The sequence below is a fragment of the Ursus maritimus genome, unplaced genomic scaffold (assembly GCF_017311325.1).
Source record: "Ursus maritimus isolate PB19 unplaced genomic scaffold, ASM1731132v1 scaffold_1, whole genome shotgun sequence".
Taxonomy (NCBI): Eukaryota; Metazoa; Chordata; class Mammalia; order Carnivora; family Ursidae; genus Ursus; species Ursus maritimus.
Window position 1 is genome coordinate 85,655,553 of NW_024423343.1, and position 24,942 is coordinate 85,680,494.

Sequence of the window (24,942 nt, forward strand, 5' to 3'; positions counted from 1 at the left end):
ATTTAGTGCCATTTTATTACCTGTTTTGTCATTGTTTCTGGAGTTTTTCTCTGTTCCTTCTAGACTTTATCACTTTTGATTTTTATTTCTCACTTAAAGAGTCCCCTTTAATATTTCTTGCAGGACTGATTTAGTGATCATGAGCTGCTTTAGTTTTTGTTTGTCTGGGAAACTCTTTATCTCTCCTTCTATCCTGAATAACAGTGTTGCTGGATAGAGTATTCTTGGCTGCATATTTTTCCCATTCAGCACGTTGAATATATCATGCCACTTTCTTCTTGCCTGTCATGTTTCTATGGAGAAATCTGCTGCTAACCTGATTTGTCTTCCCTTGTAAGTTAAGGACTTCCTGTCTTGCTGCTGTTAGGATTTTTTTTATCTCTATAGTTTGCAAATGTAACTATGAAATGTCTTGGTGTTGGCCGCTTTTGTTGATTTTGATGGGAGTTTTCTGTACCTCCTGGATTTGGATGTCTATTTCCTTCCCCAGATTAGGGAAGTTTTCAGCTATATCTTCTGCTCCTTTTTCCTTCTCTTCTTCTGGGACTCCTGTGATACAAATGTTATTATGCTTTATGGAGTTGCTGAGTTCCCTAAATCTGTATTCATGATCCAATATTTTTATTTCCCTCTTCAGCACCATTATTTTCCATAATTTTGTTTTCTATATCATTTAGTCATTCCTCTGATTCTTCCCTCCTTGTGGTCATTACCTCCAGTCAATTTTGCATCTGTTATAACATTTTTTATTTCAGCCTGACTGGTTTTTTGGTCTTTTATCTCTGTGGTAAGGGACTCCTTGATGTCTTCTATGCTTTTCTCAAGCCCCACTAGTATCCTTATGATTGTTGCTTTAAATTCTGGATCAGGTATATTACTTAAATCTGTTTCAAGTAGGCCATGACCTTTTCTTGTTCTTTCTTTTGGAATGAATTCCTTCATCTTGGCATTTTGTTAAGATCTCTGTCTTCTTCTCTGTGTTAGGAAAGCCTGCTATGTTAACTGTTCCTGAGAATAATGGCTTTATAATAAAGAGACCATATACTGTCAGGGCCTGGTGCTTCAGGAAGTGTCTCTGGTGTATGCTGTGTGCACTCTGCTGCTGTGTTTTGGCTGCTCCTTCCCAGTCAGTCTTCTGCAGAGTTTCTCCTTGCCTGCAGTGGGTAGTGCTTGGATGTTTGCTACAGTGTGGGAGTTTTAACTAGGTGTGCTCTAGTCTTCTTGTTAAAAGAGACCTGATGCTATTTCCACTGGAGATGAGGTTTTGCAGAACTCTATGACCAGTGAACATGGTGTGCGTGTGTGTGTGTGTGTGTGTGTGTGTGTGTGTGTGTGTGTGTGTTTTGGGGGATGGGTTATGCTGGTCTTCTGAGGGAGTGGGCCCGCTGCCTGGTTGTCAGGCACACTTGCCCTACAAAAGCAGCATTTGCAGAGCACAGGGAGGCAGGGCTTGGTGTAAGCTATTTAGGCCACCAATGTTGGCTCTGTGCTGATTATTGAAGTTAGTTTATGCTGAGTGGTGAGGGGAAAAAAATGGCACTAGTCCCCTCCCTTGTCCTGGAGAGGGGAGTTTGCACTCTGCTATCTGGAAAGCCTTCCTGGAAGAGTGAAAAGTCTCCCTTTATGTATCTCAGGCTTCCCTCACATTGCTGCCTTCACACTGTCTGTGTCTGGCCATCTGCCCACCTGGTAATGCAATGCACATGTGTTCTGTCCCAGGCAGACTGGCTGAGTTTTAAAACTCCAAAATTTAGGGAGTTGGCATGAGGGAACCCAAGCTGGTCCTCTCAGGGAGGGTCTTGCCACACTGAGACTGATGCGTATTTGTCCCAGAAGGGTAGTCACACCAAAGCACAAGGGTAAGCATTTTGGAGTAAAGCACAGCAAATCCCAGTATTGAGGTTAGCTGCCTTCTGCAGGTGTCTCTGAACCTTTGTTGAGGTGCACCTGCCAGTTCTTTCATCCCAGAGAAGTAATTCCACATCTCCCAGATGCTCTCTAAGAAGGGGAAGCATCCCAGGGGCTTCTCAAATCCCACCACATGCTACCAGTCGATCTTCCCTCCTCCACAGGAGAGCTGCTTTATCTGCCAGGCTCCACACCAGGCATGCCATAGACCTCTAAAACACTAGTCTTTGAGCTCCACTGGTGGTAAAAACGCATGAAAATTAGCTTCTCTCCTTTTCCCCGTTGAATGCTTCGGGGAAGTATTTTCCTTGTGTGATCGCCTGTGCACTGCTCTCTTTCTGGCCTCTCTTCATGACCAGGATTCCTTCCCTTTCCTGGCACCAGAAATCCACTTCTTCCCCAAATTACATCTCTGCACCTCCTACCTTCCACTATGCAGCTTCTTCTCTCCTCTAGTTGTGCATTTTGTTCTGTCAGTCCCCAGATTGATTTCTTGCATATTCTGAATGATTTGTTACTTATTTAGCTGTGTTCAAGGGACGAAGCAAGCCTAAAGTCCTCTTACTACTCCACCATCTTAGCTCCTCCTCTGCCTTTTATAATTTCTTTCATGTTATTGCATGTTATATTTGAGGTTGTTTTTTTTTTTTTTCAATAGGTAGGATTACAGTTTCCTTCAAATTTGTAAATATTTAAGTTATTATTTATCTTTTTGTGCCCCCACCATCCTGAGGGACACCAATTACCCATATTTTGAGCCATGTGAATTTATCCCTTAGCTCATTTATGCCTTTTTGTCCCCTTTTTGTGTTCTTTTTCTTCTATGTGTTTTATTTTTAATAAGTTCTATTAGTATGCCCTTAAATTCGTTAATTTTTTTTTTCTTCTGCCATATCTAATCTTCCATTAATACCAACTAGAGTATTTTCCATCTGACATATTACAGTACTTATCTCTAAAAGTTTGATTTGGGGCACCTGGGTAGCACAGTCAGTTGAGCGTCTGACTCTTGGTTTTGGCTTAGGTCTGATCTCAGGGTTGTGAGATCAAGCCCTGTGATGGGCTGTACGCTCAGCACAGAGTCTCTTTGGGTATCTCTCTCTCTCTCTCCCTCTGTGCCTCCCAGCTCCCATCCCCCGCACTCTCTCTCTCACAAAAAAATATTTTAAAAAAAAATAAAAAAATAAAAAATTAATAAAATAAAAGTTTGATTTGTGTCTTCTTTAAAGATTTATTTATTTATTTATTTATTTATTTATTTATTTATTTGAGAGAGAGAAAGCACACACACAAACTGGGAGAGCAGCAGGCAGAAGGAGAAACAGACAACCACTGAGCAAGGAGCCCAATGCTGGACTCGATCCCAGAACTCTGGAATCATGACCTGAGCTGAAGGCAGAAACTTAACTGATTGAGCCACCCAAGCATCCCTGATTTGTGTCTCAAAGATATTTTTCTGTCTTCATTTACTTCCTCTAATTCTAGTATCTGTGTCAGTTCTGGGTCACATTTGATTGAGTGATTATTCTCATTATGAGTCATGTTTCCTGCCTAATACTTTTGATTGGATGTCAGGCATTGTGAATTTTACTTTGTTGTTTGCTGAATATTTTTGTGGTCCCATGAGTTTTTCTGATCTTTGTTCTGAGATGCAGGTGATTATTTGAAAATAGCTTGATCCTTTTGGTTCTTAAACTTATGATTGTTGGTTGAGCCTGAAGAAATGTTCATTTTGGGGCTAATTATTCCATCTATTGAGGCAAGATATGCTAAAGTACTCTATTCAAATGCTATGAATTATGAGTTTCCAGTCTGCCTGGTGAGAACAGGTATTATTTCCGACCCTCTATAAGCACATGCTATGCTTCCTCTACTTTTTTTCGATGACTCTTTCCCAAGTTTTGATTAATTTCCTTACATGTGTGTATTCTATGCTGAGGGCTTGAAGAGAACCCTCTGAAGATCTATGGAGTTTACCTTACACATTTACCTTAGCTTTTTTGTGTTTCTGCCAAAAGTATGGAAAAGCGAATATGCACACAAACTTCTCAGCTTTTACAGGTAGTAATTATAAAGGAACTTGTAAAGGAAATCGCAAAAAGCAGAGTTGCTCATTCCAACTCACAATCCAGCTAACTTATTCTACTGTTATATAAGACAATCAAATCCTTTTTAGAAACTTACTTCAATCTTTGAAAATAATGGTTTTTTATTTAAATGGTTTTATATTATTTAAAGCTTTCCATATGGTTCTTTACATTGGAAAATAGGTCTGTCTATAGGAATTAGATATCACAATAGTGTTGGGTTTCTCAACCTAGTAACTATTGACATTTTGAGCCAGATCATTCTTTGATTTGGGGGATCCTGCAGATCATAGAATGTTTAACAACAACAGCACCACTAAGCTCTACAGCCTAGGTTTTAGTAGAATACCTTTCACCCTCAGGTTGTGACAAGCTAAAGTGTTTCTATGTATTGCCAAATATCCTGGAGGAAAAGAGAGGACACACAAAATTGCCTCTGATGGAGAAGCATTGCTATAGGGCAACACACCTAATAGAATGCAAACATCAATAATCCCTAAAACTGTTCCTCAAAAGGCAGCCACAAATATAAAAGGGCTACAATTACAAACAGACAATTAAGTACAAAAGGCTAGTTACTGCACTATCACAAAGAGGGCTAGGGAAAATAGAAATTCAATATACCAAATCTTAGATCCAACAGAAGCTGTTCTAAGAGAGGAAATTCATAGTAATTCATGCCTACATTAAAAAATCTCAAACCACCTAACTTTACACTTAAAGGAACTAGGAAAAAACAAAAAACAAAAAAAACCTAAGCCTAAAGTTAATAGAAGATAGGAAATAACAAAGATCAGAGCAGACACATGTGACATAGAGACTAAAAAGACAACAAAATGATCAATGACACTAAGAACTATTTTTACTTTTTTAGGATAAACCATGTAAACAAGCCTTCAGCTAATGTTATGGGAGAGAGAAAGGGGGAGAAAGAGAGAGAAAGGATCCAAATAAATAAAATTAAATATGAAAGAGGAGACATTATAACTACTACCACAGAAATACAAAGGATTGGAAGAAACTATTATGAAAAATTATATGCCAAAAAATTGGACAACATAGAAGAAATAGATATATTCTTAGAAACTTAAACCTATCAAGGACTGAATCATGAAGAAAATAAAATCTGAACAGACCAGTTACTAATGAGATTGAATCAGTAATAAGAAGCTCCCCCCAAAAGAAAAGTCTAAAATCAGATGGCTTCATTGATAAATTCTACCACTTTCAAGGAAGAATTAATAACACTGCTTCTTAAACTCTTCCACAAATTAGAAGAGGAGGGAACACTTCCACACTCTTTAACAAGATCAGAATTATCCAAACACCAAAACAGAAAAGGATACTACAAGAAAAGAAAATTATAGGCCAGTATCTCCTGTGAACATAAATGCAAACATTCTTAACAAAACATTAGCAAACCAAACTCAGTAGTACATTAAAAAAAAACATTCATCATGACCATGTGGGATTTATTACAGGAATGTGAGAATGGTTCAAATCTGCCAATCGATCCGTATGATAATAAAATGAAGGGTAAACAGCTTACAATCATTTTAATAGATGCAAAAAAAGCATTTGGCAAAATTCAATACCCATTAATGATTAAAAAAAAAAAAAACTAAGAAAACTGGATGTAAAGGGAACATATCTCAACATAATAAAGGCCATATATGGCAAGCCCACAGCTAATATCATACTCAATGGTAAAAGCTGAAAATCTTTCCTCTAAGAACAAGAACAAGGCAAGTTTGCCCACTTCTCCTACTTTTATTTAACATATTAGTGGAATTCCTAACCAGAACCATTAGGTAAGAAAAATAACTTTAAAAAGCCTCCTAAACAGAAAGGAAGAAGTAAAACTGTCTCTATTTGCAGATGGAGCGATAATTATATAGAAAACTCTAAAGTCTCCATTAAAAAAATGATAAAACTAATAATAAATTGAAGACAGTTGCAGGATAAAAAATCAATATACAAAAATTTGTTGTATTTCTATACATCAGTAAGAAACCATCAGAAATAGAAATTAAGAAAATCCCATTTATAAGTGTATCAAAAAGAATCAAATATCTAGGAATAAATTTAAACAAGGAGGAGAAAGATCTGTACACTGAGCACTACATCTGAACACTATAAGATCTTGATGAAACAAATCAAAAAAGACATAAATAAGTAGAAAGATATTACAGGCTCATTGATTGAAAGAATTAATATTATTAAAATGTCAATACAATTCAGAGCAATCTAAAGATTCAATGTGATCCCTATGGAAGTTCCAATGGCATCTTTCATGGAAACAGAAAAAATATATATATTCCTAAAATTCATATGGAACCACAAAAGATTCCAAATAGCCAAAATAATTTTGAGAAAAAGCAGAGCTAGAAGCATGATACTTCCTAATTTCAAGCTATATTACAAAACTATAGTAATCAAATAATAGGGTAATGTTGTAAAAACAGACACATAGAACAGTGGACAGACTAGAGAGCCCAGAAATATATATCCATGCATATGTAGTCAACTAAATTACAACAAAGGAGCCACAAATATATAAAGAAAGGATAGTCTCTTCAATAAATGGTGTTGAGAAAACTGGACAGCCACATGCAAATGAATGAAACTGGACCACTATCTTATGCTATACACAAAAATCAACTCAAAATGGATTAAAGGCTTGATTGTAAGACTTGATATCTTAGAAATCCTGGAAGAAAACTCATGAGGTAAGCTCCTAGACATGGGTCTTGGCAATGATTTTTATTATTATTATTATTTTTATTATATTATTTTTTTATTATATTATTATTATTTATATTTTATTATTTTTTTTATTTGACACCAAAGCAAAGGCAACAAAAGGAAAAATAAACAAGTGGTACTACTATATCAAACTAAAGAAGCTTCTGCACAGCAAAGGACAACATCAACAAAATTGAAAGGCAACCTATGGAGTAGAAGAAAATATTTCCAAATCATATATCTGATAAGAGGTTAATACTAATTCAACTCAATAACTAAAAAACAATCCAATTAAAAAAAAATGGGCAAAGGGTTTGAATAGACAATTTTCCAAAGAAGACACACAGATGGTCACCAAGTAGGTGAGTTGGTGCTCAACATTACTAATCATCAGGGAAACATAAATCAAAACCACAATGAGATATAACCTCATACCTGTTAGAATAATTAATCAAGAAGATCAGAGGGGCACCTGGGTGGCTCAGTGGGTTAAGCATCTGCCTTCGGCTCAGGTCACGATCCCGGAGTACCAGGATCCAGCTCCACATCAGGCTCCCTGCTCAGCAGAGAGCCTGCTTCTCCCTCTGCCCCTCACCCCACTTGTGCTCTCTCTTTCTCTCTCAAATAAATAAAATATAATCTTTTTAAAAAATGATCAGTGATAACAAGTGTTGGCAATGATGTGGAGAAAAGGGAATCCTTGTGCACTGCACAGGAATATCACCTGGTGTAGCCACTAGTTAAAATAGTATGGAAGTTCCTCAAAAAAATTAAAAACAGAAGTATCATATGATCCAGCAATTTCACTTCTGGGTACAAATCTGAAGGGAATGACATTACTATCTCAAAGATATATCTGCACACCTACGTTCATTACAGTATTGTTTGCAATTGCCAAGACATAGAAACAACTTAAGTGTCCAGCAACAAATGAGTGGATAAAAAATAAATATCACACACCCACACACACAAATATTATTCTGCCATAAAAAAGAAGGAAATCCTGCCATTTAAAACTACATAGGTAGATCTTGAGGACATTATGCTAAATAAAATAAGTCTTACAGAGAAAGACAAACAATATATGATTTCATTTATATGTAGAGTCTAAAAATCTGAACTCATAGAAACAAAGAACAGATTAGTGATTACCAGAAACAGGGGATGTGGAGTAGAGGAAATGGATAAAGGTGGTCAAAAGGTACAAAGTCCTAGTTAGACGATAAATAAGTTTGGGGGATATATATACAGCATGGTGACCATAGTTAACAGTATTGTATTGTATGTTTGAAAGTTGCTATGTGAGTAAATCTTTGAAGTTTTCATCACAAGAAAGAAAAATTATAATTACATAGGTTGATAGATGTTAACTGAACTTATTAGAGTTATTTTGTTTTTTTGATCTTTTTAAAGATTTTATTTGAGAGAGAAAGACAGTGACAGAGATGGTGAGAGAGAGAGCACAGGTGGGGAGGAGAGGGAGAAGCAGGCTCCCCACTGAGCAGGGAGCCCAATGTGGATCTCGATCCCAGGACTGTGGGATCATGTCCTGAGCTGAAAGCAGATGCTTAACAGACTGAGCCACCCAGGTGCCCCCTGAACTTATTGTTGTAACCATTTTGCAATATGTGCATATATCAAATCATTATTCTGTATATCTTATACTAATATATTGTTATATGTCAACTCTATCTTCAGAAACTGGAAAAAATAAAGTGGGTTAAGGATGTTTCTAACTTACAGACACAAAGAAAAACTTGTAGTCTCAGACAACTTACCCAAGGGTGAAAAGCAGAAAAACCTCTATAGGAAAAACAAAACTAAAACAGAAAAAAAAAAAAAAAAAAAACTAAAAAAAATAATTGGTCTTTAAACAAAATATCAGTTGTTTAGAGTATGGCTTTGGCCACTTTCTCATGCATGTGGTGGAGACTGGCCTACAGTATCGATAATACTGTACTCCATGTATCTCAAGTCTCAAATGTGGATGGCTTGGTCACTGTAATCCTGAAGTCATACAATACAGAATAAAGGTAAGCACACTAGTGGAAAAGATAAGATGGCCACTAAGACAGAAGTAATCCAAAAGATTGTGAACCAGAAATAATTACGAAACAGATTAGGATAAACCAAGAGGTCTACTACCAAATGTTGAGACTGACCCTGAGATCCCAGGGCTGTACACAAAAGGATTTGTGAGATGAATTTTTGACAACAGAAGTAAGTCAGTTGATTAATTCTTAAGTGCATCTAAACTTGACCTCCTTTAATTATTCTATTTTGATCAATGGGTAAATATAATAAAAGGCAATGAAAGAGAATAATATCTCTTGAGATGGTAGGATTTTGAAATGTAAGTTTTTTGGAAATAGTAATATTTAGGAAGTAGAAAAAGGAGAAGGGGAATAAATTGGAGTTAATGCTGTATGGAGAGATTCAAATGTACTTTGTGGGCTTAATTAAATTTATGTAGCCATCATACACCTAAAACACATTCCCCCAACTTAAGAAATCCAGTAGAGTGGATTTTGTGGACAGAAGTAGAGACCTGTTTTACATTAAACTAAGCTCTAATTTGTACTATTACATCAGTAGACTAGCTGTCAGTTGAAAAATAATATCCATATACTATTTCATATTGCTCTTTGAAACACCTTGAATATACTTTTCTGTTTTTCTTTTTATTTTCTTTCTTTTGTTTTTTTTTTAATTTTCCCCTGAAAGCCCTGTAATATAATATAGTCAAGAATTGTAATTGTTTAGTCAAAACATGACACTTGAAATGACTGGTGAGATTTTCAGTATAATTCAACCTTGTAACTGCACATATTTTTATTATTGTGATTAGCATAGAGTAGGCAAACTCTTCCAGTGTCCATAAATGTTAGGAAAACAGATACAAGAAACAACAGGGGCTGGTGAGGATGTGGAGAAAGGGGGAGCCCTCGTGCACTGTTGGTGGGAATTCAAATTGGTGCAGCCATTGTGGAAAAATGGTATGGAGGTTCCTCAAAAAGTTAAAAATAGAACTATGATATGATCCAGTAATTACACTAGTAGGTATACAAAAATACTAATTTGAAGGGATACATGTACCCCAAGTGCTTGTAGCAGCATTATCTACAATAGCCAAACTATGGAAACAGCTCAAGTGTCCACCGACTGATGAATGGATAAAGATGTAATGTGTGTGTGTGTGTGTGTGTGTGTGTGTGTGTGTGTATATATATGTATATTTTGTGTGTGTGTGTATATATATATATATACACAAAATGGAATATTAGCCATAAAAATGGAATGAAATTTTGTCACTTGCAATAACATGGATAGAGCTAGAGTATATTGCTAAGTAAAATAAGTCATCAGAGAAAGACAAATGCCATATGATTTCACTCATATGTGGAATTTAAAAAACAAAACCAACAAAGAAAACAGATGCAAGGAAAGATTTCACCATGTGTATTAAGATAATGTGCACTAAAAAAAAAAAAAAAGATAAAGTGCACTGGATATAATTGCTGCTAAACATTCAAAGATACAAATATAAAAATCCCCCAATTTTAGCAATGAAATTAAGTTTCTTGAATTAACATTTAATGTTAACCAACAAAAGAATTATGTTACTAGTTAACTCTAGTTGATAAATAAAATAAAAAGAAAGTTTGAAACATCTACAGCTACTGGTTGGGGGCGGGGAAAGGAATGTATTTGTCTAACTAAAAACAAAAACACAACTTTTTATCTTTTTTTTTCTTAGAATGAATGCAACCCAGTAGTTAAAATTTGAATAAGCTTTTAATGGCATTTATAAAATTTTGCATGTGCTTTTTCACCTTATCATTTCACATAGACCAAACATATCTGTTCTCTCACTGAATCTCCATTGCCTTTTCTTCTGATAATAACCACTAAATTTTCTTTTTGGTGAAAACATACCTCCACACAATATAGATCTGGGCGGAGATTACCTTAATCCCATTTTCTTCAGAATTTACTTGGGTAACTCTAATCTAATTTAATCAGAATATTCCAATATCCTAGCTACAATGGTTTAGGCAAAGGTATGATTCAATTTAGGTCAATGACTATAAAGACTCATTTGGAAAACATATTATTAGCTAATGCTTTTATGTGCCAAGAATTCTTTCAAGAGTTTTGACTAGAATAACTAATCATCCAAATATCCTAGGTCGTAGAAACTGGTCTTATAGATGAAGTTAAGGCACTTTGTGGGGCACCTAGCTGGCTCAATTGGAAAAGCAAGCAACTGTTGGTCTCTGGGTCGTGAGTTTGAGTCCCACATTGAGTGTAGAGATTACTAAAATGAATAAATAAAGAAAGAAGAAGAAGGAGGAGGAGGAGGAGGAGACGAAGGGGAGGGGGAGGGGAGGAGGAGGAGGAGGAGGGGAAGAAGTTAAGGCACCTTAGATATTTATGAAGCTAAACTTATAATAGATCAGATTGAGGCCTGAACCAAGACAAATCTGACTCACTACTGTGATAATATCTTAAAACTATGCAATGCTGGAACAGTTGGCAGAAGATTGCTCTTTTCTTTGGATGTGGAAGTTCGGGGAAAAGCCTGGAGTTGCCAGGAGCCAAGATATAGAATCTGAGAATGAAGTCAATACAGAGGAAAACAGAAAAGAGGAAATCAGAGAAAAAGAGAGTGGACCCCAGGTTCTTCACGATGATATAATATCAGCTTCTGTATTTAGTTGTACAAGGACCTAGGTCTAACTCTGGAATTCCAGTGTAAATTGGGATTCAGTGCTTGAAAACAGAGTTTTGATGAATACACCAAATAAAATTTCCCCTCAATTCTAGAAAGCCCTTGTTTCAGTATTGGATTATTTCTGACGAGCTGCTCTTTTGCACAACAGTGAAACATAAATTCCTCTTGTTTTGTTGCATTTATTCTGTTTCTTATACCACCAACAAATATCCCCCTATGAATATCAAAGCCATCTTTTCAACTGGGGGAAACTGACCTCATTTTTTTTTATATATCTGGAAACTAGGTGTTCTGCTTAGTTTTATTAATAGTGGGCTTTTCATCTTCTTCCCTCCTGACTAGCTGTAAGCCTAAACACTTTATGAGACACGAGAAAGCTTTATTTTCTCTACCTAAACTACTACTCAGTAAAGAACATGAGAGCAATCTTAATAAATGAGTGTACGGATAGAATGTAGTCTTTTTTTTTTTAATTGGAAGATTTTAATATACAGAATAAACTTGAGAACACCATTAAAATCACCTATCCCAAAAGAAGGATTAGTTTCAATGACCTGGACATTTGTTATCAGTTATCAGATCCAAAGTGATATTTGAAAATTTTGATGGTATCTAGATTGAGCCACCATTTGTCAGGACTTATTGGTAGCACCCATGAGGGTGCTCCATTCTTTGTTTGTATAGGTTCATATGCAAATAGTATTTTTATATATGCATTGCATCTGTGTGTGTATGTGTTTATATGTGTGCGTGTATATAAGTGTGTGTGTGTGCATGTGTGTGCGTGTGTGTGTGTGTCTATACATACTGGTGGGTTTTTGAGAATTATTTCTAGGTACTACAACTTATAAATTTGTAAATCCATTTAATGCAAAGTAACAGTTACACATGAAACAGTATTATAGCAATATCTATCTAGTAAAATATCCCTTTGGATGTTTTCCAGGTGCAGTAGTTAAAAGCTTAGGTTCAGGACTTGAAACCTGGGTTCAAATCCCAACATTGTTCCTTATTAGTTGTTGCTGTGCAAAATATTTTTATATGTACCATATATTTTTAAAAGTTGAAGGACCAAGACATTTAGCTTTTCCTTTTTCTTTTTCTTTTTTCTTTTCTTTTCTTTTTTTTTTTTTTTTACTTCAATAAATCTTTCAATATTAAGGCAGGCAGTTCCCGGAAGTCCTTACATCTTGCCTGCAAGAAGCACAACTTCGAATCTTATCGAGGGATCAGAAATTCTGGTAAGCTGGTTGGCTCTTCTAAGTCCAGGAAGTGCCATGTTCTCTGGCCAGTATTCCAGGAATGATGACACATATGCGGCAGTTCTGAGAACCTCCAGAGATGTGGGCACTTTTCTCCCTTCTGTAACTAACATATAACCTAATTTCCTAATGCTAAGTCTATTAGGCTGATGTGCCTTAGACCTTTTGCTTGAGTCTTTAAAACTGAATTTGACAAAGTATTTAAAATTGTAACAGTGGGAAATTGACAGGGTTATCCAATAAGTCTCATTTCATATGGTTTTAAAGCTGGCCAAATTTAATATTCATAGTAGATTATTTTTTTAAAAACAATGAAAAAGTGCTAATTCTGTTAGCAGCATTATTTAGACATTTTGTAGTGTCTCATAATTCAATATTCTCTTTCAGCTGGAAGGAAAAACATATCCATAGAACTGAATAGCAGATATCAATGCATTTTGCATTTTCTTTTAATTCGTGAATTTATATGAACTTTTCCATAATGGTGCCACATACATCTTCTTTAATTTGTCTCTGATAGAAGTTCTGCTACTCTGACATACCAAATCAAGTTTATGGTTTAACCTATATATCTTCCCTTTACCTAATTGGCAGTTTTAGGACATTAAGAAATTATATAGATGATTCTTTATGGATGTCTAAAAACAAGTACATTTTTCTTAACTAATTTACCATCAGATCAGGTATGTTTTTGCTCATCATTTTATATCCGGTATCACACTATGTGTATTGTGTGACACATAGTAAGAACTTATTAAATTGCTTTGAATAAATGAATGACATTAGATAGATATTAAAATGGAAAGGGAAATAAAATTGAAAGTCCTTGCCTTTAAATAAATGAAGCTCTCTTTTAAAGCTTATTTTAAAATATTTTATTTATTTATTTGAGAGAGAAAGAATGCATGTGTCACGCACAAGTGGGGGGAGGGGCAAAAGGAGAGGGAGAAGCAGACTCCCCACTGAGCAGGGAACCTGACTCAGAGCTCAATCCCAGGACCTTGAGATTATGACCAGATTAAGACAGACATTTAACTGACTGAGCCACCCAGTCACCCCTGAACCTCTCTTTTAAAGATGAAGGAACTGAGATAGGAGTTTCTTTTGTATAGATTAATTTCTACTTTGTTAAAATTCATTAATACTATGCAATTTAGGAATCTGAAACATTTATATTCAAGCTTTGAAACAGTAGTATTAATGAAAGGGAATAGTGAAGATTCAAGATCACTACAATCAAGATTTGTCAATTTCCTTAAGGACATAAATTTTTACCTATAACCTATTTTATTCTACTTTGTAGTTAAACCTGTTTTAAACTCTCAGCAACACCCCCTGCACACAGACATACCATAAATTTGCAAAGTATCTAACCATATGCATGGAGCTTTGTAGAAACTAAAATATATAGTGCATGTTCTTTTATATTTTAAAACAGTACCTACGTGAACTTTTTGTGAGGCTTTATAGTTCCATTTGATGTTAACTCTATTAATAATTAATATAGTACACTCTCCATTATCTGCACAAGTTGTACATAGTAGTAATGAATCATGCAAAACCTAATTCAGAAATCATTTTTATTTGTATGTGGGAAGTATTATGTGATGTTTTTGGAGTAAATTTCCCTCCTTAATTATGTTTTGCTTAGGGTAATTAGTTTGTATTCCCTGAGCACACATCAGTTGACAGTGGGGGAAATACAGCCCTGAAGTATTCTGGGAAAATGTTTTAAACTATTGCAGCTGAACAACATGTAGACACTCAGTACTTGGGTATGACCTGGGAAAATTCCAAGGAGTCTAGTACTGTCTAGACTATTATTCAGTCTTGGTGATCAAATCATGTTCCTCAAAAATAATTGCATACGTTTCCAGTTTAACTCAGTTAATCGGCTCTCACCATGCCAGTTTTATAAAAGAGATCCATTAAACTAGATAGCTTAATGAAGGGACCTTAACAGCAAATGGACATTCAGTTTATTATTAATTCAATCTGTTGGTCTGTTTCTCTGTGTGTCTATAGATGGTTACTTAAAAAGTTATTTTAATTTCTCCCTATAATAGTATATCATTTTTTGTTTGTTGTTTCACTACTTTGAGTCGTAGCTAAAACTCATGCTTTCACAGGCATTATTCTATAGAAAATCATTCCTGGAGCACTCTTGGTGCTCATTCATAATATTTACGTACTAGAAGGAAACAAATTCTAAGGACAACTGCACTATACAGATAAAATGCAATTTTATTCTACAGTGTTTCTATGCAGCAAATGTTTCTCTGTTGTGTGCTAATAAGTACATATTTTCATTAATTTTCTAAAGGACTTAGTAGGATCATATTAACAAGAGGAATAAGAGGTTTCTACTAAAAATGTATAACTCTTTGTATATTACTTTTTTTCTACTAATCTCTCCCTTAAGAGAGAATCTTTCCTTCTCTCCCACGCTCTATCCCCCTCTCTCTCTTTCTCACATTTTTACGGTAGGGGAGTATTTGAAATCCAATCTTCAGTTTCTTTAATTTGGAGTATCAAAACATATTGATTGTAGCTAGTGATAACATTTGTGTTTTAATGTTAAAATTTCTAATCTTACCCTTGAGATGCTGCACGGGCAACATATATACCTTGGATTTATGAAGTGTGGTTTCTTTAACTATAGTTTACATGAATGCTAATAACCCATACAGCAAAGACATAATAGTAAATGAAATGCCATAATATAGAATATGAATACCCATGATAGATTTATAATAATGTTTCTCCTATTCTTGCTTGGTTTTTTTTGGTGATATGATGACTCCTATTTTCCTAAAGGTAAATAGTGAGCTGTACTTTCCTTCATTCTGTTTGCAATGCACTGTATACTTTGTTTAGGGGGAAAAAAAGTTTTCTTCTTCAAGTTAATGAATTTAAGCTAGGCCTAGTAAATCCTCTATGGGACAGATAAGGCTCCAAATAGAAGGCTATATTTAATCTGAGCTTGGAAGAATTATTATAGATTAATCAGGTCTTTTTTTTAAAGATTTATTTATTTACTTATTTATTTATTTATGAGAGAGAGAGAGGGAGAGCATGAATGGGGTGGGGAAGGAACATGAGGGAAAGGGAGGGGGAAACAATCTCAAGCAGATGCCACGCCAAGCACGGTAGTGGACACGGGGCTGGATTCCATGACCCTGAGATCATGACTTGAGTTAAAACCAAGAGTTGGATGCTTAAGCAACTGAGCCACCCAGGTACCCCTCAAAAACTTTGAATGGAAGTTACAGAATGAGGTTCCATTTTAAAAGATGATTTTGATGGAACATAAAGAATGGTTTATAATAGTAAAAACCTGAAATAGGGAAACCTGGCTGTAATCTCTGGCTTCATTCCAATTGAGGCAGCTGGGGAAAGCCATTGTAGATGAAGAGAGGAGGATAATTTGAAAGGTATTAAGTCAGTAGAACCAGCAGGACAAGATAACTGCCATGTGTTGGGTGGACAGGGGAAGAGATAAGAGGGTGACTTTCTTGTTTCTTGTCTGGGTGATTCAGTGGATTGTGGTGTAATCACTGAAATAGGAAGTAACAGAGTAAGAGATTTGAATGTTTCTCTCTGCTGTGTGTGTGTGTGTGTGTGTGTGTGTGTGTGTGTGTGTGTTTATGTGTGTTTGGGAGAACATTATGCACTCCATTATAAATCATTGAGCTTGAGATACTGGAGACATCTAGGTAGAATTGTTTAATAAGCAGTTAGGAATATAAGACTGGATTTTAGAAAAGGTATCTGAATTTGAGGTTTTAAAAACAGAGAGATGGTAAATAGTTGAAACCACTGGGGATTGGTAAAGTTATCCATCTATCCATTCATTAACCATGAATGCAATGCACATATAAAAAGGACATATTACTTCTATCATGGTGCTAAGGCAGTGAATGGTAAGTTATCAATGGCTTTGGATTGAGCATTTACAGAGAAAGAAAAAGTATAACTGAGCATTTATGGAGTATTTATTATGAACCAGACAGAGTTCTACCTGCTTTAAAAAGTTTGCTCCTTTTAATCTTCAAAATAATCTTAGGAGGTAGGTACTATCTTCACTCTACAGAAAAAGAAATGAATAGTTGAAAAATTTACCTAATGTTATACATCTAACAAGTCTCCATATCTCAACTTTTGAATGTTGTCTTCTTACTAGAATATTTCCTAAACAGAGTTTTTGTACAGGAGGGAAAATTAAAACAGATGATACCAGTATATCAAAAGATGTGTAGTATTGTGAGGAGAGAAATATTACAGGTAGCCATAAAAACTGCTGCTGTGGTTAAATACATTTAATTTGGGAATAACCTGAAAGAGATTCTGGAGAGAATGATTTGAAATATGGCTTATCTATCTTAAGAGCTTTTTGCATTTTTCCTGTGGCACTAGGGATCTTCAGGCATCACTTTACTCTGGGTAGGCATTCTCAGTCAGGTTTGAAGTTGATGTAACATAAAGTGATAACAGCAAAAACAAGTAACTTAAGTAATAAATTCATACTGTTGAAAAATGTTATTGGTGTAAAATCACATCAGGGTACATTTTTCATCTCACAGAATAAGTGGAGTAATTTTTGTTACTCAACATGGAGTCCTTGTTGATTGGTTGATTGGAGGGAGGTCTTTAGTCCTGTTTTGTTTTTTAATTAACAAAGTATAGTAGACATACCACGTTATGTTAATTTCAGGTGTACAACATAGTTCTATACCTCATTCAGTGCTCATCATAATAAATGTTGTCACCATTTGCCACCATAAAACACTATTACAATATTATTGACTAAATTCCCCATGCTGTACTTTTCATCTCTGTGACTTATTTATTTCATAACTCTAAGTACCTCTTAATACCCTTCCCTCAACCCAGCTACCCTCTGGCAACCACCAGTTTGTTCTCTGTATTTGAGAGTCTGTTTGACTTTTAGTTTTTTTTTTTTTTTTAAGATTCCGCAAATAAGTGAAATTATATGATATTTGCCTTTCTCTGTCTGACACATTACACTTAGCATAAATTCCTCTAGGTCCATCCATCCTCGTTGTCACAAATGGCAAGAGTTCATTCATTTTTTATGTCTGACTAATATTCCATTGTGTTTGTGTATGTGTGTGTGTGTGTGTGTGTGTGTGTGTGTGTGTGTGTCTTCTTTATTCATTCACTTATAGGTGGACACTTAGGTTTGTTCCATATCTTGGCTATTGTAAATAATGCTGCAACAAACATAGGGCTGCATATATCTTTTTGAATTAGTGCTTTCATTTTCTTTGAGTAAATACCCAGTAGTGCAATTACTAGATCATAGGGTACTTCTATTTTTAATTTTTTGAGGAACCTCCATACTGGTTTCCACTGTGGCTAAGCCAATTTACATTCCTACCGACAGTGCATAGGGTTTCCTTTTCACCACATCCTCACCAATACTTGTTATTTCTTCTCCTTTTGATTTTAGTCTTTCTGACAGGTGTGAGGTGATAATCTCATTATAATTTTGATTTGCATTTCCCTGATGATTAGTGATATGCATCATTTTTGTTGTGTTGGCCATCTGTATGTCTTCTTCAAAAAAATGTTTGCTCAGGTCCTCTGCCCATTTTTCTTTAATGATTTATTCATTTAAGAGAGAGAGAGAGCTTGAGCAGAGGGAGAGGCAGAAGGAGAGGGAGAGAACCCCAAGAAGACCCCCCACTGAGTAAGGTGCCTGATGCAGGGCTCGATCCCACGACCCTGAGATCATGACCTGAGCCAAAATCAAGAGTTGGACACTCAATCAACTGAGCCAGTCGGGGTGCCCAGTTGGTGCCCCTGCCCATTTTTTAATCAGTTTATTATTATTTGGAGGGTGTTGGTTTGTATAAGTTCTTTATATATTTGGGATATTAATCTTTTATTGGATATATTATTTGCAAATATCTTCTCCCATTGAGTTGGTTGCCTTTTGTTTTGTTGATGGTTTCCTTTGCTGTGCCAAAGCTTTTTATTTTGATACTGTTCCAATAGTTTTAGCTTTTGTTCCTCTTGCCTGAAGAGACAAATCCATAATATATTGCTAAGACAATATATTGCTAAGACAATATATTGCTAAGGCTAATATCCAAGAGATTACTGCCTGTTTTGTTTTGTTTTGTCTTGTTTTTTAGGAGTTTTGTGGTTTCAGGTTTCACATTTAGGTCTCTTAGTCCATTTTGAGTTTTTGTGTATGCAAAAAAGTGGTACAATTTAATTCTTTTGTATGTAGCTGTCCAGTTTTCTCAACAGCATTTATTGAAAAAGCTATCTTTTCCTTATTGGATGTTCTTGCCTCCTTTATTGAAGATTAATAGACCATATAAGCATGAATTTATTTCTGGGCTCTCTATCCTGTTCTATTGACCTTTGTGTCTATTTTTGGTGCCAACACCATACTATTTTGATTAGTGTAGCTTTGTAGTATATCTTGAAATCTGGGATTGTGATACCTCCAATTTTGTTCTTTCTCAAAATTGCTTTGGTTATTTGAGGTCTTTTGTGGTTTCATACAAATTTGAGGATTATTTGTTATAAGTCTGTGGAAAATACTATTAGGAATTGCATTGAATCTGTAGATTTCTTTAAGTAGCATGAACATTTTAACATTATTAATTCTTCCAGTCCATGAGCATGGTACATCTTTCCATTTGTTTGTGTCATCTTCAATTTCTTTCATCAATGTCTTATAGTATTCAGAGCACAAGTCTTTCACCTCCTTGGTTAATTTTGTTCCCAGATATTTTATTAATTGTGGTGCAACTGTAAATGGGTAATACTTAGATATAGGAATGGTGGGATAAAATTTGTTCACCTTTTAAATTTAAAATTCACTTCCAGGGGCGCCTGGGTGGCTCAGTCGTTAAGCGTCTGCCTTCGGCTCACAGCGTGATCCCAGCGTTATGGGATCAAGCCCCGCATCAGGCTCCTCCACTGGGAGCCTACTTCTTCCTCTCCTACTCCCCCTGCTCTGCTTCTGCTCCCTCTTTCTCTGGCTGTCTCTCTCTGTCAAATAAATAAAATCTTAAAAAAATAAAATAAAATAAAATTCACTTCCAAATAGTTCTCTATAGAGATTGGAACAATTAACACTTTAAAAACATTTCATGGGAGTGCTTGTTTACCTATACTCATGTCAGATCTCTGTGTTAACAACTGTTTAATCTTTACTAATCTGCTAAGTGTAAATAGTACTTAAGTATAATTTTTATTTACATTCCTCTTATGATAAAAAAAGGTAGGCAACCTTTCATAAGCTTAACAGTCACTGGCATTTGCCCATTTTTCTACTGTTGTTGTTTGTTAATTTGTTATATTAAAGTGTTAAAGAAATGGGTATTTGTTATATGAGTTGTAAATGTTTCTCAGGCAGTTGGCTGTGTTAATTGTGAGTCTTTTTTTTTTCTAAATTTGTTTTTTAAGTTCTTGAATTTATAAAAAGAATGTTCATTCTAATTGGTTTCAAAATAAAAATAAAACCTCTTGATGGCAATATTATTATTTTTAAAATTATTCCATCTTTTTCTAGTACTTTAATGGCTCATTTTGTATGATTATATTCTGTATCTAGTTCCTTTAATCACTATAGCTTTAAAATAAATATTAAAAACTATTAGGTCTAGTGCATAATAATTCTGTCATCTTTTCCCAAAATGTTTATAGAATATCTTTGTTGATTATAGCTTGTTTATTTAACCAGATGAACTTTATTATTTTTTTCTTGTAAGAGAACTTTTTATTACATTTATGTACAGAAAATTCAACAACACACACTTAGCCCAGTTTGGTGGCTAGTTCTTTAGCCTTTGCCTTTTCCAGCTCAGCGATGTGAGCCACTGACTTTGGACCCAGGACATTGCCTCCCCAGTGACAACGGCTCTCATCATATTTGTCATTGTAATTGGTCTCGATAGCTTCCACCAGCTAGCCAGAGCTCCTTTGTCTTCCAAGTTAAACTGTATAAAGGTGACAGTAGTGCAGGTCTTCCTGGGAACCAGACACCCCAGCCTAGCCTTCCCATTGATAACGCAGTAGGGAACCACCATCTTAAGACACAGGACAGGCAGGAAGACAACCAGCTCAATGGGATCCACATCATGTGCAATCAGTACCAGCTGAGCTTTCTTGTTTCCCACCAAGGTGGTAACAACTCAAAAGACAGGTGCCCTCTTAGTGGGGACGTGCCCTTTGCCAGCAACTTTCTTCTCTGCCTGGACCAACAATCTCTGCTTCTTCTCTTGCTTTGTCTTTGGTCTGCATTTGTGGGCCAGCTTAAGCAGTTGAGTAGCTATTTGGCAGTCCGAGACTGGGTGAACTGGTTAATCATGGGAGCCACTTGTAGACATTTATAGAGAGTACCCTTTGCTGCTGCAGCTGAATGTATAGGGCCATTTGACAAAGCAGATGAGGTCCCTTTTGGGCTGAACGTCTTCTCCATTGCAAAAATTCTTGGGCCTTTTCTCAAACAAGGGGTTGACCACCTTCTTGATCTCTTGCTTCTTGACAACAGTAGGTGCCAGGGCCACTTCTCCTTAGCCCTCTTTCCTTTGGGCATCTTGGAAGGCCGGAGGAGAGAGAAATCAACCATATGAACCTCAGAATCAGCTTTTTCCCTCTTAAATTTTTTTATCATTTTCCTGTTATTATATAGTAAATTTTCTAACTCTTTATTATTCGTATTGGAAGGATATTGCTCTTAGTAGATTAACTTTGTGCCTGCTTACTTTATTGAATTTTCTTCTTATTTATAAAAGTTTTTAGTTGAGTCTCTTGGGTTGTTGAGAAATAAAATAAAACTGAAAATAATTGTAATTTTACAGATTTATATCCAGTGTTATGCCTATTATTTTGTTCTCTTTTCAAATTGCATTAACTTTTACCCCCAGAAAAATGTTAAATAACAGTAGTGGTAGTAGACATCTTCTATCTTTAATGTGACTGCTTCCATTATACAGCTATGAGTATAGACCTCATAGTAAGTTTTAATATCTAGCTTTACAAGTTCTTCCTCAGTAAACTTTTCAAAAGATCTTTATAATTTCCTAGTTATCTATTTGCCATTCTGAGCTTAAAAAAGAAATTAGTCTTCAGTCAAATCCAATTGGTGATCTTTTTTGGAGTTGCAATAAACAGGTCTATGAATTTGTGAAAATTTTCACTTTGTAACAATAGCACATTATTTTTTTCCCCGATGATTGTTTCTCCATTTATTCAGGGGTTATTTCAAGCTATTCAATGAAACTGTGGGATTTGTGTGTGTATATTTGTGTGTTTGTGGCTTGCTTTGTTTTTCATCTATTCTTTCTTATAGTTGAGGTACCATTGTGTCTGAGACATTCTTCTTTTCATTTCCATTTCTGATTAATATGTAGGAAAAATATAGACTTTGTAAATTTATCATGTTCTCAGGCATCTCACTGAATCATCTATTAATTCAAGTATTTTTTTATGATTGCATATAAACATATTTTTATGTCTTCTTTTTCAATATTTATACTTTAAGGCACTTACTGAGGTAATTAGAAATAATAGAACATTGTTATCTTTGTAGTGATAACAGGCATCCTTGTTTAATTCTTGATTTTAATAGAAGTCAGTTTTGTTCATCAATATATACTGTTGGCTATTGTATTTTGTTAAGGCATCTTTATTATGTTTAGATAGATTGCTTGTAGTCCTGTTTTGCTTCATATTTTTCCTTCAAATAGCTGCTGTGTATGTGCAATGAATACAACAAATAATTTCTTGCCTTATGGACTTTACATTCTGAAAGGAGAGGATGCAGATAATGATAATGATGGTGGTGATGATAATACTAGTAACACCCACAGAACAATAACAGCAGCAGCAGCAGCAACAAAAACAGTAATTATGTAATATGAAAGAAAGTGCTGATCGTTACGGGAAATATAATTTTGTGTAGGGGGAAGGAGTGTGTTTGAAGGGGTGCTGTAGGTTTAAGCTAGGCCCTCAATGACAAAGTGATCTCTGAGTTAAGAACTGAAGGAAAAGAAGGAGCTAGCAATGCAGCTATCAAGAACAGTCAAGACAAAAAAATAAATCTAAGGTTCTGAAACCAGGAGAAACTTGGCATTTTTGAGGAACAGCATGGGAGCACAGGGTGGTTGGCCCTGAGTAAATAAGGGAGAGAAAAGAAAGAGATCAGAAACATAAATTTGGGGGACAGATTAGGTGGGGCCTGAATGGAATGGCATCAAGAAAGCATGAATGAGAGGAGAAATTGTTGACAATAAATTCAAAGAACCATTTTGTGGATTATTGCCATAATGGGGAAGGAGAAGAAAGGAGAGAAATAAAGTGGCAGCTGGGAAAAAAAAAATGGAGTAAAAAGAACTTACTATTTTTTTTAAGGTGAAGAAATAGTGGTACATGGACACACTGGTAGGAAAAATCCTGTGAATGCTTTAATGATACAGGCAAGAATTAGAAGTCCTGCTGGAGCCATGTCTGAGAGCAGAACAGAAGATAGGGGTTCCTGTGTGCAACGGGCGAGTTGTATCTACTAGTGATAGACGGTTCAAGCATGATAACACAAGAGTAAACTATGTGAATACAGACACAGGTAGATGAGTAGGTCAGGTGGTGATGGAAATTTACTTCGAATTTCTTCTATTTACTTTGTAAAAATAGAAAACTGGAGCAAGTATAGGAAGTGAAAAAATAGAGGTTTGAGACAGAGAGGTATCAAATAGAAATCTGAGGTAGTATATTTCGAATTTTCTGTGATAAAGGACTAGATTCTTTTTTTGTTTGTTTTGATTTCTAATACATGATAGAACACTTTTGAAAATTACTTAAAAAATTAAAATGTAAAGAGACATAAAATACAAATCCAATTAAAAAAATATTCCCCAGATATAAAATTACCAGGTCAAATTTTAACCAAACCAACATGAGTCCACTCCTTGGTGAATAAGGTACTGTTACACTAGGTTGAGTTGTCCTACAATGAAAACTTTATTTGCAGCAAATGAGATCACAGGGAATGACTTCCAAAGCCAACTCCCCAAGGGAGGGAATCCTTTTATTTAGGGTTAGGGTGAATATTTGGATAGGGAAGCCTTGTCACTGTATGTAGAGGTGGACGTAATAAGGTCGTGCATGTGCCCTAAGGAAACATGTCAATACGTACATTCCGTATTATGTAAATGAGGCTGGTGCTCCTCCTTGGGCGGAGATTTTAGTTTTGTAAAGGGGTAAAAGTGCTCATCCGCCATTCTAGAGGTCACTCCATGGTCCTTCTGTGCAGGCATCAGTCAGGGGTTAAGCTCAAACTGGTCTGGGTGGTCTGGGCTGGCTGGTCTGTCAAGGCATTTGCTTTCACTCAAAGGGCGAGGGGCAGTTTTGGTTTCCATCTGCCTGAGTTAAGAGATAAGCTAGAAAGAACAGCCTAAGGAAAAATGTGAGACAAAGGTCAGTGAGTACAAGCAGGTGGGCGGTAAAGGTCAGGTCTTGCGGTCTAGCTGATGACAAAATTGCTACAAAATATCCCAAATGTTTTCTTTTAACTCCACTACATATCTGTAGACTGGTAGCAAACATGCACTGTCTATTGGCCAGTAGCCATGTTTTGAATAGCACTGATCCACAAGAGTAAGAGAGAGTAACCAGACAAATGTAATTGCTGTGATTCCTAAGATTATGATCAAAAATGTAAAATGAGACTATTAGGAAGGAAAAAGATATATATTTTTCCTTCTACCCTTAAAGGTGTTTGCCTGGGGCTCTGTAACAAAAGACATATTAACAAGAGAAAAACAGAAGTTTATTAACTTCTTATATACATGAGACGAACTCGGGGATGAGTGAGGATTAGTTAAAATTTGGGTTTATATAACATTTTAGCAATAGAACAATGCATTTTTAGAGAAGGGATAAGCCAAAGGAAAAAGCCTTTGAGTCTCAGAGGTAGCATATTGTGGGAAGACAAATATATGGTAACTAATGCAAGATAAGAGCTAGTTAGTAAAGTTTATTATGTGGAGTCCTCTGGTGCTGTCTCTCCCAGGCTGATAAAGGCCTAAAGTCTCCTGTGATTAAAGTTTGTCCTTCCTGGTAGAGAGGGGAAGGAAGATGCATTTGCACATTTATCTCCTGGTTCTAGGCAAATAGGGGGAAGGTACAGAATTTTCCTTGTATCTGTTTTTTCTTAAAAGCC

The 24,942-nt window shown here is 35.7% G+C and overlaps 1 protein-coding gene and 1 pseudogene across 1 annotated transcript in view; one reads left to right on the plus strand and one right to left on the minus strand.

Annotated features, from left to right (window-relative positions):
- The window catches only part of LRP1B (LDL receptor related protein 1B), a 1,456,161-nt gene that overhangs the window by 604,574 nt on the left and 826,645 nt on the right, over positions 1–24,942 (plus strand). The gene's annotated exons all lie outside the window — the stretch shown is intronic.
- LOC103667685 lies at positions 20,538–21,318 on the minus strand (annotated as a pseudogene).